The 13,593-nt window shown below is 43.5% G+C and overlaps 1 protein-coding gene across 2 annotated transcripts in view; it reads left to right on the top strand.

The window, feature by feature from the left end:
• thrab (thyroid hormone receptor alpha b) overlaps window positions 1–13,593 on the top strand; it is a 482,714-nt gene that overhangs the window by 243,744 nt on the left and 225,377 nt on the right. For both annotated transcript variants that reach the window (XM_034707682.1, XM_034707683.1), the window contains one exon: window positions 3,024–3,107. The gene's annotated coding sequence lies outside the window, so the exon portion shown is untranslated. The remainder of the gene's footprint in view (window positions 1–3,023; window positions 3,108–13,593) is intronic.

Here is a 13,593-nt window from a genome sequence, read left to right as displayed (position 1 = left end):
ATATTCCTAAAGAGTCACCGTGAGCAAGTCATTGGATGTGATGACGTTTGTACCGTGGGACTGGGGCAAACCTGGAGGAGCGACACGTAACAGGATGACTAACTCCATTGGTCTCTGGAGAGTCATTGGAATATTGGAACTGCTGACTCAACCTAACTTTAGGTCAAAACCCTAGACTGTATAAAAAATGGACGCAGTATCCGTGACATCACCCGTCTGTTTCTGGAGCGCTGCCGAACTCAACCTAACTTCTGTTGAGCTAGTGTGAGGTAAAGAGGTGGGCTTTGAGCCTCCTGGCCAGTGTTCCCACCTGTCAGTCAAGTCAGCTGTGCCTCTCATAATGGAAAACACTGCATTATGAAAAAATTCACCCCCCTTTGAACTCAACAGTGTGTGCTGATAGAGAAATGAGCTATTCAGACTAAACTCATTTTTTGTACCAGGCTGCAAATGTGTTTTATTCTGCTGTAAAGATCGGCTTTTTTGAATGGGTGTGTATGTGGTTTCCAGTACTTTCAGAGCCAGCCTCAAGTGGACACTCGAGGAACTGCAGTTTTTAACACAACTTTCACAGCCCTTTACGATGTGTACAAGTGTAGAAATGTAACATGCAAAATTGGCATTTTTACATGGGTGTTAAAGGGACTTTGTGGGCTTTTGGAGACAGCCAAGTGGACATTTGGGGAACTGCAGCTTTAAAGATGCGATAAGATAAGATAAGATACTCCTTTATTCGTCCCACAATGGGGAAATTCATGGAGTTAGAACAGTAACAAAAGTACAAAAAGTAACAAACACTTCCACATTGGCCTCAAATCTCGTGGCCAGAGGTTGCTGCTTGGTCAAAGCAGACAAAGAGGTGGCGTTTGGTCTTTGGCTTCCTGGCAAACGGCTACAATTTTCCTGCCTGTCAGTCATCTTAACCACGCCCCTAATTATGCAAATATGTGCAACCCATAAAATCTTAAAAACGGATACATTTTAAAGCTTTCACTGTCTTTACGATGTGAAACAGTTAAGACATGTAACATGCAAAAATGGCATTTTTACATGGGTGTTAATGGGACTTTGTGGGCTTTTGGAGACAGCCAAGTGGACCTTTTGGGAACTGCAGCGTTTAACACTTCTACATTTGCCTCAAATCTCGTGGCCGGAGGTTGCTCGGTCAAAACAGACAAAGAGATGGAGTTTGGCTTCCATGCAAACAGCTACAATGTTCCCCCCTTTCAGTCATCTTAGCCACTCCCTTAATTATGCAAAAAAATATACAACTCTTAGCCACAAAATCTTGAAATAGATACATTCTAAAAACTTTCACTGTCTTTACAATGTATAGAAGTTTAGACATGTAGCATGCAAAATGGGCATTTTTACATGGGTGTTAATGGGACTATGTGGGCTTTTGGAGACAGCCAAGTGGACATTTGGGGAACTGCAGTTTTTTGCACGCCTGCATTGGCTTGATTTTCCAAACCTGTAAGTTGCTGCTCACTCTCGAGACTCATCACCTGCTCACCACCCCATGCAGATAAGGCAGACTTCACGCTGGGAGGGACATGTATGAACAAGCAAAGAATTGGGAGGCAGTTGGCATTGGCTGTTAACCCTTTGTGTTTACTTCACCGAACACTTAACCCCCTCATATTCAGATCGACTTAATTCATGAACATCGTGCTCACCTCATGTGAAGATTTCAGGCAGCGCTCTACAAATGCATCCAGTGTTTTCTGTCATGGTGAGGATTTTACGGCTGATGAGAAGCAGGTGTTTATTGATTTGGGAGCTGCTGTTGTGAGCCAGCAGGACAGTAGTGGATAACAAACACCAGCACAAGCAGACTTATTGGAAGAGTTAGATTTGTACAGCTGCATCTGCTTATTCCCTTGTTTTATGCAGATTTGTTGCAGATCTGTGGTGAAGTTTTTCCTGCATCTGTTCATGGTCCTCCTCCTCCTGACCTGGGGGGGCAGGAGTGAGAGTGTGTGGCGCAGCCCTCGTACTCACGCTTTGAGCTCCTGCTCGTGAATCCTTCTCTGCATGTTTATTTGTATTTACGGCACGTCTCTGTGTTTGTCTGTTTCAATAAAAAAGCCCCAGATGTGACGTTAATTCAATTTGCCCTCTATCACTTTGTTTGATCCGAAGCCAGCGGGCAGTTTCTGAAGATTATTGAATCAGATGAGAGAGGAATGCAGTTTACTGTAACAGTCATACGCTGAGGACAGTGTTATTTTGATTTTGGCAAAGAATACAAGTTGGCTGGATGTTTTTTTTTTGCAGGTATGCGAGGCATGCACGATGTTTTTTCAGCTACTTGACATTTAAAAGCTGCGTCTCTCATCCTCACCTTGATGGTATTTGTTGAGGTGTGACTCCTAATTATTCTCCTCGGCTGCCAGGATTGTGACACGCTCAGTTGACATGCATCTCAATAATAGGTCAAAGTGTCTGCTTCATGTGGCCTCAAGCTTCCTTCTCTAATCGTAGCACTCCTGCTGTAAACACTCGCACGCAGGAGAAAGACGCCAATGAGAGGAATACCTGTGCCACATCATGGATCAGAGACTCCTTCCATGAGTGCATTCCTGAACTGATACAGAGTGCAGTCCTGGCCGAGTCCAGCAAGGTTCATACTATAAACTCCCTTTGATTCCTCTTGCCAGCCTAAGCCTTAAGTTAGACACTTCATTTGGCTAAAGGATTAGACTACTAAGCCTTTTAGTGGTAAGCTGGTCACATGAAAATCTAACATCAGTTTTCATTGACAAGAAAACCTTGCACCTCCTCTGGGGATTTCCATATTCTTTGAACCTTAGACTCCACCCATGTCATCCCTCACTTGGCAGTGCACACATGCATCAGTGGCCATGTGGATTTCCCTTTTACAGGGCTGTGGCTATCTGTTGGATTTGGCTAACCCCTGTCTTGCAGGATCACTTTGTAAGCCTGCAGACTTTTTGGCCTGCTGTGATGTTTATCTTCTCTTGGCGATGGTGCTCACAGATTGTGTTTTCTTATTTCAGATTTCTGTGAGATCTACGCTGGGTTGAAAGCTGCAATCAATGTAAAGAAACACTGCGGTGAAGACAACCCAACTGACTCCTACGGTAAGACACGCTCTCATAACCGTGCACACCTCTGCAGGTTGACTTTCTGCTCTCAAGTCAGTATTTCTGTTTGTGCACACGTTAATTAAGTGTGAACCTACATCAATGGGTTCTCTGCGTCTATAGTTACACCGATACCTCCATAGTGTCACGAAGTCTAAAGAATGCCAGGGTGGTGGGGTCGGTTTTATTTTTCCATGCTGGAAAACAGTGTCTAATTTCCACAGGTGCAGATATCAAATGTGGTGTCAGGAGGGGATCCTGATGTACAGTACATCCGAGCTATACAGCACATATGTGCAGCACGCAGACTGGCTCTCTGCCTCTCACGACAGCCCTGCAATTTCTAAAATGATCAGATACATAATATGGATTAGTGCAACATCAAAATGTCACAGGCTGTGTGCAGCTTTGCAGCACACGTGTGACATAAATAAACAACAGCTTTAGGTGATGCACCGGCCTTCATTTACAAATCAAATTGCACGACAGGAAACTTTGCATGCTCCCTGACTTACGGCATCAGAGAGTGTAATAAGCTGCAGGAGAGATAAATGTGTCTCCACGTTAAGGAGTGAGAAATCCAGAGAAAGAAAAAACAGATACTGTCCCCCAAGAGCTCCGTCTTGAACTGTATTGAACTTGCACTTTTCCCCTCCTTCGCTGCTGCTGCTATCCTCGGGCTAACATGCTGTGCCGTACTGACAGCTCACACCTTTGCTTCACAGCGGTCTCTTCATCTATTGCTTTTTTAGGCTTCATATGAATTCGCCGGGTGTCGCGCTGCACCGTGCACGTACAAAGGTGAAGTAGGATACAGCAGGTAGTGCAGCGGCTTGTTTTTATTGAAACAGGAAGTGGTTTTGTGTTTGAAACAGTTACATGTAAGTGTATCACGATTAAGTGGTTAAAAGTGGTATGTTGGTGAAGTAAAGTGCTCTTTTTAGTGTCTTTCATTTATTCACTTCTTTTTATTTATATTATATCTCTTCCTTCCTTTTTCTATTATCTCTCTCTTCATATATATATATGTATTATTTACTCTTCTTTATTAACTCATGCATTTAAATGTATGTCTTTTGTGGGTTTTTTGATTGTTATATTATATTCTATGAAAGCATATAGCAACAGATACAGTAAAGATGTGTAAATGAATGTTTAAGTTGCCTAAAGCAAAATAAAAACTAAGTTTAAAAACCCCAAAACAATTATATGTTACAGAGAAGTTACAAGTAGGGATGTCAACAGTTAATTAAGTATTTATTAATTGATTGTTAAGAACTAACTCCAACATATATTTTTGAAAACTGGACACTGTGAAAGATCTAGAGAGACAGAGATATATAGTGAGAGAGAGAGAGATAGAGAGAGAGAGAGAGAGAGAGAGAGAGAGAGAGAGAGAGAGAGAGAGAGAGAGAGAGAGAGAGAAGGACAAACTTCCTTTAACAGGCAGAAACCTCCAGCAGGACCAGACTCATGTTAGACACACATCTGCTGAGACCGTGTTGGGGTTGAAGAGAGGGATAGAGGAAGATGGAGAGAGAGAGAGAGAGAGAGACTCCTTCATTCGTCCCACAACAGGGAAATTCATGGAGTTACAGCAGCAAACAAAAAGGTGTACAGTACAAGAATTTCAACAAGAATATATATAGAAAAGAAACATTCATCAGAGACGACAGCTTGGCCATAATTCTCCTGTCAGCCACCTCCACAGGGTCCAGGACTGAGCTGGCCTTCTTCCCCAGTTAGTTCAGTCTTGCTCTCCTGTATCCTGTCCGCCCACAGCAGGTGAAATCCTTCCAATGTGGCGTTGGTGTCCGGTGTTAGCTCTGTTAGCATGATGCTACTCTGCCAGTATTCCCTCTGGTGCTGGGTTAGCTCGTCCACCTTATCATACATAGATCTTACATTCCCCATAACGGTGGGTGGAAGGACAGGTCTGTGTCGTCTTTTCTTAGCTTGCACCTCAGTACCAGCACGTCGTCCTTGCCTCCTTCTCCTCAACTCGAAGGGTAACATCAGGCCTAGCATCGTTTAGCATGCACAATGCTACTGGGCTGCTAACAGCTGATCTCGTATGTAAACAATGCAACCATGGTTACACAGGATCTCTGGACACACACAGGAACAAAAACAGTAAAAACACCCCTGCAAACGTAGCCAGTTTGGCTGTCTATGGCCAACAAAGGAGTCATTAAAAGTCATGACAGGCTCCAAATACAGAGATAACTCAACAGATAGGAAAAAAGAGTCGAAAAAAGAACAACGAAGAGAGAGCTGCTGCAACAAGCAGCCACTCGAGCGGCGCTAAGCAACGGAAAACACCTCAATACGATCCGTAGCTCTTCAGTACTGTCAGTTATATACATTGTGTCATGATGGAAAATTTGATTTAAGGGAAAAAACGCATTCTGCATTGATTTTGACGTGGAAAACGTTTAGTTTTTTTTTTAATGATTAATCTATAATTGATCGTTAACATTTCCAAACATCGATCACGGACAATACTTGACATTTGCATCCCTAGTTACAACATAATGCTGTTGAGAAGGCTGAGACATTTCTCTGGGCCAGCATAACCGACCACAAAATGTAACCACAGCATGGAAGAGGGAATAAAAAGCATCTGAAATATAGATGAAGTATCTAAATGCTGCATTGATGTGGAGGCAGCTGCTGCAGGAACAGCTGCAGCTGCTGGCTACTTCTCCTCGACACTGGAGGTCACAGTTCAGAACTTAAAGCAGATAAATAAGTGATTCAGTACGGGTTGAGTTTAACCTGACAGGCATGCTGCAATCAGAGAATGTTTAACCTGAGAAGAGCTGCTACTCTGTCGGTCTTGTTGAACCGCTGAATCATTCTAATATTAGATGTTTGTGAGCGCCTCTTTGTTCTGCAGCCAACTATCTTTGGCAGAGCTCACCTGCCTGCACCGAGCCAACTTTCATTTTGCCCTTCGACGGGTTACTCAGGGCAGGAACATGTTCCTCCAGGCTGCACATCCTCCATTGTGAAGAGATGTTGCTTTTTGTTGTAGTTTTTTTTTGTTTTCGTGCCTTTAACATGGAGTGTGTTGGTTTTAACGTGAGCCTGGAACAACAACCCTGCAGCAGAGCCTCCATGCGAAATGCAAACAGCTCATCAGCCAATGCGTCTCATGCCATTGTCACAAGTCGGCCATTGTCCGTGGCTTTACAGTCAATTAAGCATTTTGAAGCCGCTGTAGAGCCGGGCGGTTACAGAAATTGCTTGGATTGACAGCTCAGCCAAGAAAACTCAGCGCAGGAGAGAAAAGAAAATAGCTTTTCTTTTCATTTTCCACCACTAAACGCACGGGGCTGAAACACCAGAGCCAGTCTCTACCTCTGAGAGACATTCTGTCCATTAGAAGAAGCTGCATGACGTAAATGGAGCTAGTTCAGGCAGGCAACTCCCGCTGCACTACTTTCACATTTGCCATGCGTCATTCTCACAATCACTTGACAAAGTATCCTCCAATTAGGTGTTCTAATTGAGCTGCAAGATTTCCAGACTCTGCCTCTGCTTTGACAACGACACTGAGCTCAAACTCTCAGCCCTACTTCCCCCCCAGCATCCGCCTGCAGGCTGCAGATATAGGGGGGGTTAAGATGTCATTACCACTCCTTCATTTCTGCATGAACTTAGAGGTGAGGAGTTTATCTGCTGTCCTTGGTGGACTGGTTTGCATGTTGCTAATAAAAAAAGGCAGATTTCAGACACTTTCTTCAGCCAGATTCTCATTTTGCGTGCACTAGTGGTGCAACGGATCATCGTTGATCCGTGATCCATACAGATGCCTCTCCACGGTTCGGCATGGACGTGGTCCGCGGATTGGTGGGCGCGTTCACGTGATGACCGCATGTTCAATCCACACTCACTCATCAAGCACAGCAGTAGTCATGGCAAGTGAAGGAGCAGAGGAAATTGAAAAACCTCCTGCATCTTTTAAGTCACATGTATGGGAGCATTTTGGTTTCCCTGTGAAATACAGTGAATGCTGAATGTGATTGAGCCACGTTATGAAATTCTGTTGCGCACCCACTAGACCAGAGGCCCTCAATAAGCGGTTGGCGGGCCGCATCCGGTCGCCTATTTGTGGCCCCTGAACTGTTATCCCTTCACTGTTCGGGTCACTGCGTGTTTACCGGGACTTGTCTCCATGTCAATGATACGCAAACAGGCTGTTACTGGGTCACTTAGAGTCCACTGCTGCAAGTGCAATTTTTAACTTTCACTTTCGTTCATGGAGCAGTTCGCATTTTGGCACTTTGACACCTGTAGGACACTAGAATGCACGAAAACTGTGTTCCAAGTTTGCATCTCAAAGAAAAGTGGACGGTGAAAATCAGCGATTGAAAGAAGAATGGAGTGAAACTTCTGAAGTTCCTCCGCTCCTTCACTTGCCACGCCATGAAATGCAGTGAATGGCCACGGTTACATGATGTTTTTTAATTCAGATTTAATCATTCAGAATTAAATAATTCGGAGTTAAAGTCTTCTCCTTCGTGTTTACATGGAAATAGTAATTCCAAATTGAGGTTTGTGATGGAATTCAGCAATAAACTGGACACTGGACACAGAAGACTCAGCAGACTCTGACGGCTTACGTTGAAATAGTTTATGTAGAACTTGGCCAAGGAGAAACAACATAACAGTACACAGGCAGGAGAGTGCAGTGCAATGCCAAGTCAGTTCTGTCAGACAAATCCTCAGGCATGGTATTTATTCCCCCCCAGAAGACGACACTAAAGTTAGATAACCATGTTTGGACAATAGGAACACACCAAGTGGGAAGAAGACCTGTGCTCTGGTTCTGGAGACAGTAAGTCGGCAACAACACGTAGATAAAGACAGGAGCAGGGGTAGAGATCTTGACTACTACCCTGACACTATCTCGCCCGTCACAGATGACATAGGAATCAAGTTACTCTAAACTTGACACTTTACATACTATACATGGAAAACACGTTTAATCGTCTTTATTCAATTCCTCTGAAGGTCTGGGGGTTGGGAAGGGTTCTGATTGGACAGGGGCGGGCGTGACGTATTTATGTTTACCGGAAGAAAACAGACTCCAGTTTCTGCGTCTTTCATTTTCTGCTACAACAGGGAAGATCACACAATAAGTACAATTATCGCTTTGATTTTGACTCTAGTTTTGAATAAGCAGCTCCACACAAACATACTGCTTCACTTTCGTCAGCTGAGGAGGAGAAGAGAGATAGAGGACCGGAGAAGGGAGGCGGAAGACCGGACTTTGGCGAATCAAAGCCGGTTAGTGCAACGGCTGCTCTAACCTCAGCCTGGAATATGTGCGTCATCGCGACAGGACAAGGGAGTGAGCATGCTCAGAACGACCGGAATTAATTTAAAGTGGAATGAACGTATACATGATGGAGGAATTATTCAATTTGGATTTAAAATCAGAATAATCAGAATAGTCATTTTCATTCTGAATTAGGTGTTCAAAAGGTCATTTTCAATCTTTTTAAAGAGGGTTTAATTTTTTTTTAAAGAGGGTTTAATTTTAATTCTGAATTAAAGAGGGATTAAAAGTCTCATGTAAACGTAGCCATTGAGGCAGGACTGGGCCCACAGATAGAGTGCTTTGCACATGCAGTAAATTTTGAGTTTAGTGTTGTTTTTATTTAATGGGCAAAAGTTTCCAAGTGTTTTTACAAAATAAATGGAGGGACAAAGTTATATTTGTCTTGTCTTCTTTTTTTTTTTTTGCTCATTTGAAAAATGATACGATCCGAACCGTGAGTTTTGTAATCCGTTGCACCCCTAGCATGCACTTTACGGCCCAGTCTCCGGTCCCGAGGCCTTCGTCTCCCCTGGTTTGATGTTCCCAGGGCTTTCCACTCCTCTCTCTGCACTGACAGCTTCATGTATCCAGGCAGATCAGTATTTGCAGCCTCACACCACTGACATTTATCAACGACAGCTGATAAAATCTGCTGCCATTGCTAAGTCTAACGAGTGGAAGTGACTGTGGTACATTTGAGAAGTCTGACTTTACCAGATCCAACTAACAGAGGATCTAAAGAAGTTATGACTTCCTCTCACAGTGTGCAGAAAACATCAGCATTGAAACTCCCTTTTTTACTGAGCTAGTACATGAATCAAAACAGGGTAAGTGCTGTCACAGGTATGAGAGGTGAGTGGGGACGCCGCACAGACACAAACATCCCGCCCCCGAGCTTCTCAGGTGGCACAAAAAAACCCAGAGTGGAGCGTCTCCCTGCACAGCTGTCATGCCCATCAAGAGAATCGCTTTTCCCGCTCCAGCACGCACACTCACAAACACAAACACACACCCCCCCCCCCACCCCCCACCTGGGCACACAACCCCGGACACAAAAACAAACCAGACACACACATAATCAAATAGACAAACATGTACAAACATCCACATGCAGGCTGACACACACGGTCACACACATTTAAAATCATACAAAGATAATCTCTGAGCTCCGCTGACATTTATCTCCAAACATGGAGCGCCGCGGCTCTTTAAAGCAGGACGGACAAACTGTGAGTGGGCCCAGAGCCAGACGTTGAATCACTTTTACTCTCCGACAGTTTGACTCACCACCTGGCCCGGGGTAATCCCGGCGCACGCTTTTGGACTGCTCCCGTACTAAACCTCAATTTCAATCTGAGTGAATTGAATTTCTCAGATGGCCATTCAAGCCCTGCCCGGTACTAACCGGAAGAACTAAGCTTTATGAGCGTTAATGCGGCGCTGAGAAAGACACGGTGACATTTGAAATGAAACCATCACAGTCAGGGCGACGTGCGTGCAAGCTGTTGCTGTATCAGAGCCGCCTTCCCTTTTTCTCTTTGTGACATTTGAGCAAGCAGTCTTTCCTGGTGATCAATAATCAAACTTAATAACCGGGATCGTGGCTCTCTGGTGTCTAGACAGAACAGAGTATGAGCAATTTAGCTTCACTTTGCAAAGAATCCAGGGAGGAATTAGCATGTGGGTAAGTGACATTATCAGGAAGTGAGGAAACAATAACTGAAATATGACTCGGGATAATTAGTCTTCAACTTTTTGGACTCTGCATTTTGAAAGCAGACTATTTCTATAAAGGACTGACTTGCTAGGGATGCAGACTCTGGAGGACTCACTGTAAGCATTTAATATCTGCAGAAAGAAGTCTGTGGACTGAGAGAAGAAGAGGCATAAACAGCAGAGAAGGAGCAATAGAGGTTAAAAGGCATTAAAACTGCAGGGTATGTTGGAGAAAGCTGCTTCACTACACAGTGTTTACGATGCTGAAAGAAAAACATCACCAACTCAGACATTGTAGAAGTAGAAAAACCCCCACCAGGTCCAGGTTTACCTTAGTGGAAATATTTAGCTTAATGTAGTAAATGTGAGCTAACTTAAAGAAAACTACAGAGTGAACTGATGCAATTTATCAAGCAGCAACTTCCAGTCTGAAAATATGAAGCCAAAACCGAAGTGCTAAACACTGCAGTTCCTGGAGGGTCCACTTGAGGCTAGCCCCAAAAGCTCCAGAAGCCACATACACACCCATTCAAGAAGCCGATCTTTACAGCAGAAATAAACTTGATTACAGCCTGACATGAGTCAACTGATGCAATTTATCAAGCAGCAACTCCCGGTCTGAAAACAGGAAGCCAAAGCCAAAGTGCCAAAAACTGCAGTTCCTGGAGTGTCCGCTTGAGGCTAGTTCCAAAAGCGCAGGAAGCCACATACACACCCATTGAAAAAGCCGATCTTTACAGCTGAAATAAACTTGATTACAGCCTGACTTGAGTCAACTGATGCAATTTATCAAGCAGCAACCTCCAGTCTTAAAACATGAAGCCAAAGCCAAAGTGCAAAAAACTGCAGTTCCTCAAGTCTCCACTTGAGGCTGGCCCCAAAAGCTCCAGAAGCCACAGACACCTCAATTCTAAAAAAAAGATCTTTACAGCAGAAATAAACTTGATTACAGCCTGGTTCAAAAATGTGAAATCTGTCTGAATAGCTCATTTCTTTGAACGGACGGTGTTTTTTTATGACTCATTTGTTTTGAAGATATTATGGTTATGAGCATAGACTGTAAAAATAATGGTTGCAGTATCCTTGACGTCACCCATCTGTTTCTGAAGCGCTGTTTTGAATCCAATCCAAATGCTGAACACAACCTAACTTCGTTTGAGCTAGTCTGAGGTAAAGAGGCGGGCCTTTAGCTTTTTTGCTAACAGCTACATGGTGCCCGCCTGTCAATCAAGTTGGCGCGCCCTTATTTGGGGTTAATAGTTTAATTTCTTCGAAAATAGAGAGTTATAAAAATATTCACCCCCGTACAGTGTGTGCCGAGAGAGAAATGAGCTACTCAGACCTAAACTGTTTTTTGAACCAGGCTGTAAACATGTTTATTTCTGCTGTAAAGATCGTCTTCTTTGAATGGGTGTGTATGTGGTTTCTGGTGTTTCTGCAGCCAGCCTCTAGTGGACGCTCGATGAACTGCAGTTTTCAACACTTCTACATGGGCTTCATATTTTAAGACCGGAGGTTGCTGCTTGGTTATGGGTTAATAAAGGGTGTAGCTGACTTGACTGGCAGGTGACATTGTAGACCTGCTCACCCTGTCCTTATTCCAGTCTGCATAAAATCTTCTGAACTTATAGTGTCAGAATGATCGATCAGGATCAAGTCTGAACACAGTCTGTAACAGTTCTATAAATACTGCGATGCATGGTTTTATCTGTGTGACTGTGTTTGTTGTGAAGGAGCTTGCTCTTACGTTTTCTAGCAGCGTAAACAAGGTGCAGCTGCAATGATAGGTTGCAGCATCACAGCAAAACGAGTGGGTGGTATTTTATGAAACCGTGCGGTTTCTTGGACAGCTCTCTCATTCACTGAGAGGAAGTGGTTTTTGCCTCCTCTCAGCAAAACACAGAAGCGGTTCCTCTTTTTTTCTTTTGCATCTCTCTGTGTCGATACTCTGTTATTTCATTCACTCTCATGCCATCGGATCAGATGAGTGGCGCGGGTATTAAAGACACGCTCTGTTTGGGGTCAGATGGAAAGCTAGAGTGGAAAAGTTGAAACCACAGTTTTGCAGAGAGTAGAAAGCGTCTGTGGTGTGATGTTAGGTTCCTGATTATGATGCTTATGACTCCTCAAAGTTGTGTCTGCGTTTCGTTGGAGTTGATTCATGATGCAGAGTGCAGCCATGCGGCTAAACGCTGTGTGATGTTTCCAGAAGCTGGATGTAATCTGCTTTCAAGAACTGTTAGTTTAGTCTGTTAATTGCATTCTGTCAAATCAAACTTGCATGAATCTTTTCTATAATGCAAGTAATCCACAACAAGAGGGGATTTTTCTGGGGTAATGCAGCATATGAGAAGTCTGAACCAGCGTATATTTGACATCTTTGAAACACTGACTTCATGCTCGGTGCACAGTTTGCTTTTGCAGATTTCTTTCTCACAGCGTTCAATAAATCAGACGCTCTGCTGAAAAAAAGGTGACACATTTTGTCTGGGACTCTTGCAGGACTGTAATATGTCATGCTAGGGCTGGGAGATAATTCTATATTTATTGTATTTATTTTATTTATTTATTAGTTTATTTGACAGGGGCCATGCAAAACAAAAACTGTCAAGCCAGAGTTAGCTGTAAGCTAATTTTCATCTGTGGTCCCTGGGCAGGAAGATGTGAACGAATGTACAATACAAATGATAAAAAACATACTAGCATTTAAAACAATACATAGGCTACTCGACACTGTCCATCATGATAATTATCGAGGTATATATTTTTTCAATATCAATATGACAAATGTTCAATAAAAATTCAATGTAAATAAACCTGTAATTACACCCCCCAACCACTGGAAAAGGAGGGTGGCGCTAATGTGCCTTGAATGCATGTGGCCACCCAACATTAGACAGAAGAAGAAGACAATGAGCAGCCGATCATGTCTCAGGCAAGCGGCAACCTCTGGTCTAAAAATGGGAGTCCAATGCTGAAGTGCTAAAAACTGCAGTTCCTCGAGTGTCCACTTGAGGCTGGCTGCAGAAACGCCGGAAACCACATACACACCCATTCAAAAACGCCGATCTTTACAGCAGAAATAAACATGTTTACAGTCTAGTTCATAAGACAAGTGTAGTCTGGATAGCTCAAGACTTGATCGGCACACACTGTACGGGGGGGTGAATTTATTTCTAACACGGCAATTTTGACGATATTGAAGTTACGAGTCTTCCAATGAGAGGCACAGCTGACTTGATTGACAGGCGGGAACACTGTAGCTGTTGGCTAGGAAGCTCAAAGCCCGCCTCTTTACGTCACACTCGCTAGACAGCAGCAATATGGCTCTAGAGCTGTGAAAAATATGGATACAGCAATATATTGTGATACTTTGACCTCCAATACGATATCGATATTTCAACTCTTAATTGTTGTCACATTTTAGCCAAGTTGGAG

Source organism: Notolabrus celidotus, chromosome 18 (assembly GCF_009762535.1).
Source record: "Notolabrus celidotus isolate fNotCel1 chromosome 18, fNotCel1.pri, whole genome shotgun sequence".
Classification (NCBI taxonomy): Eukaryota; Metazoa; Chordata; class Actinopteri; order Labriformes; family Labridae; genus Notolabrus; species Notolabrus celidotus.
This window is presented reverse-complemented; position numbering and strand designations above follow the sequence as displayed.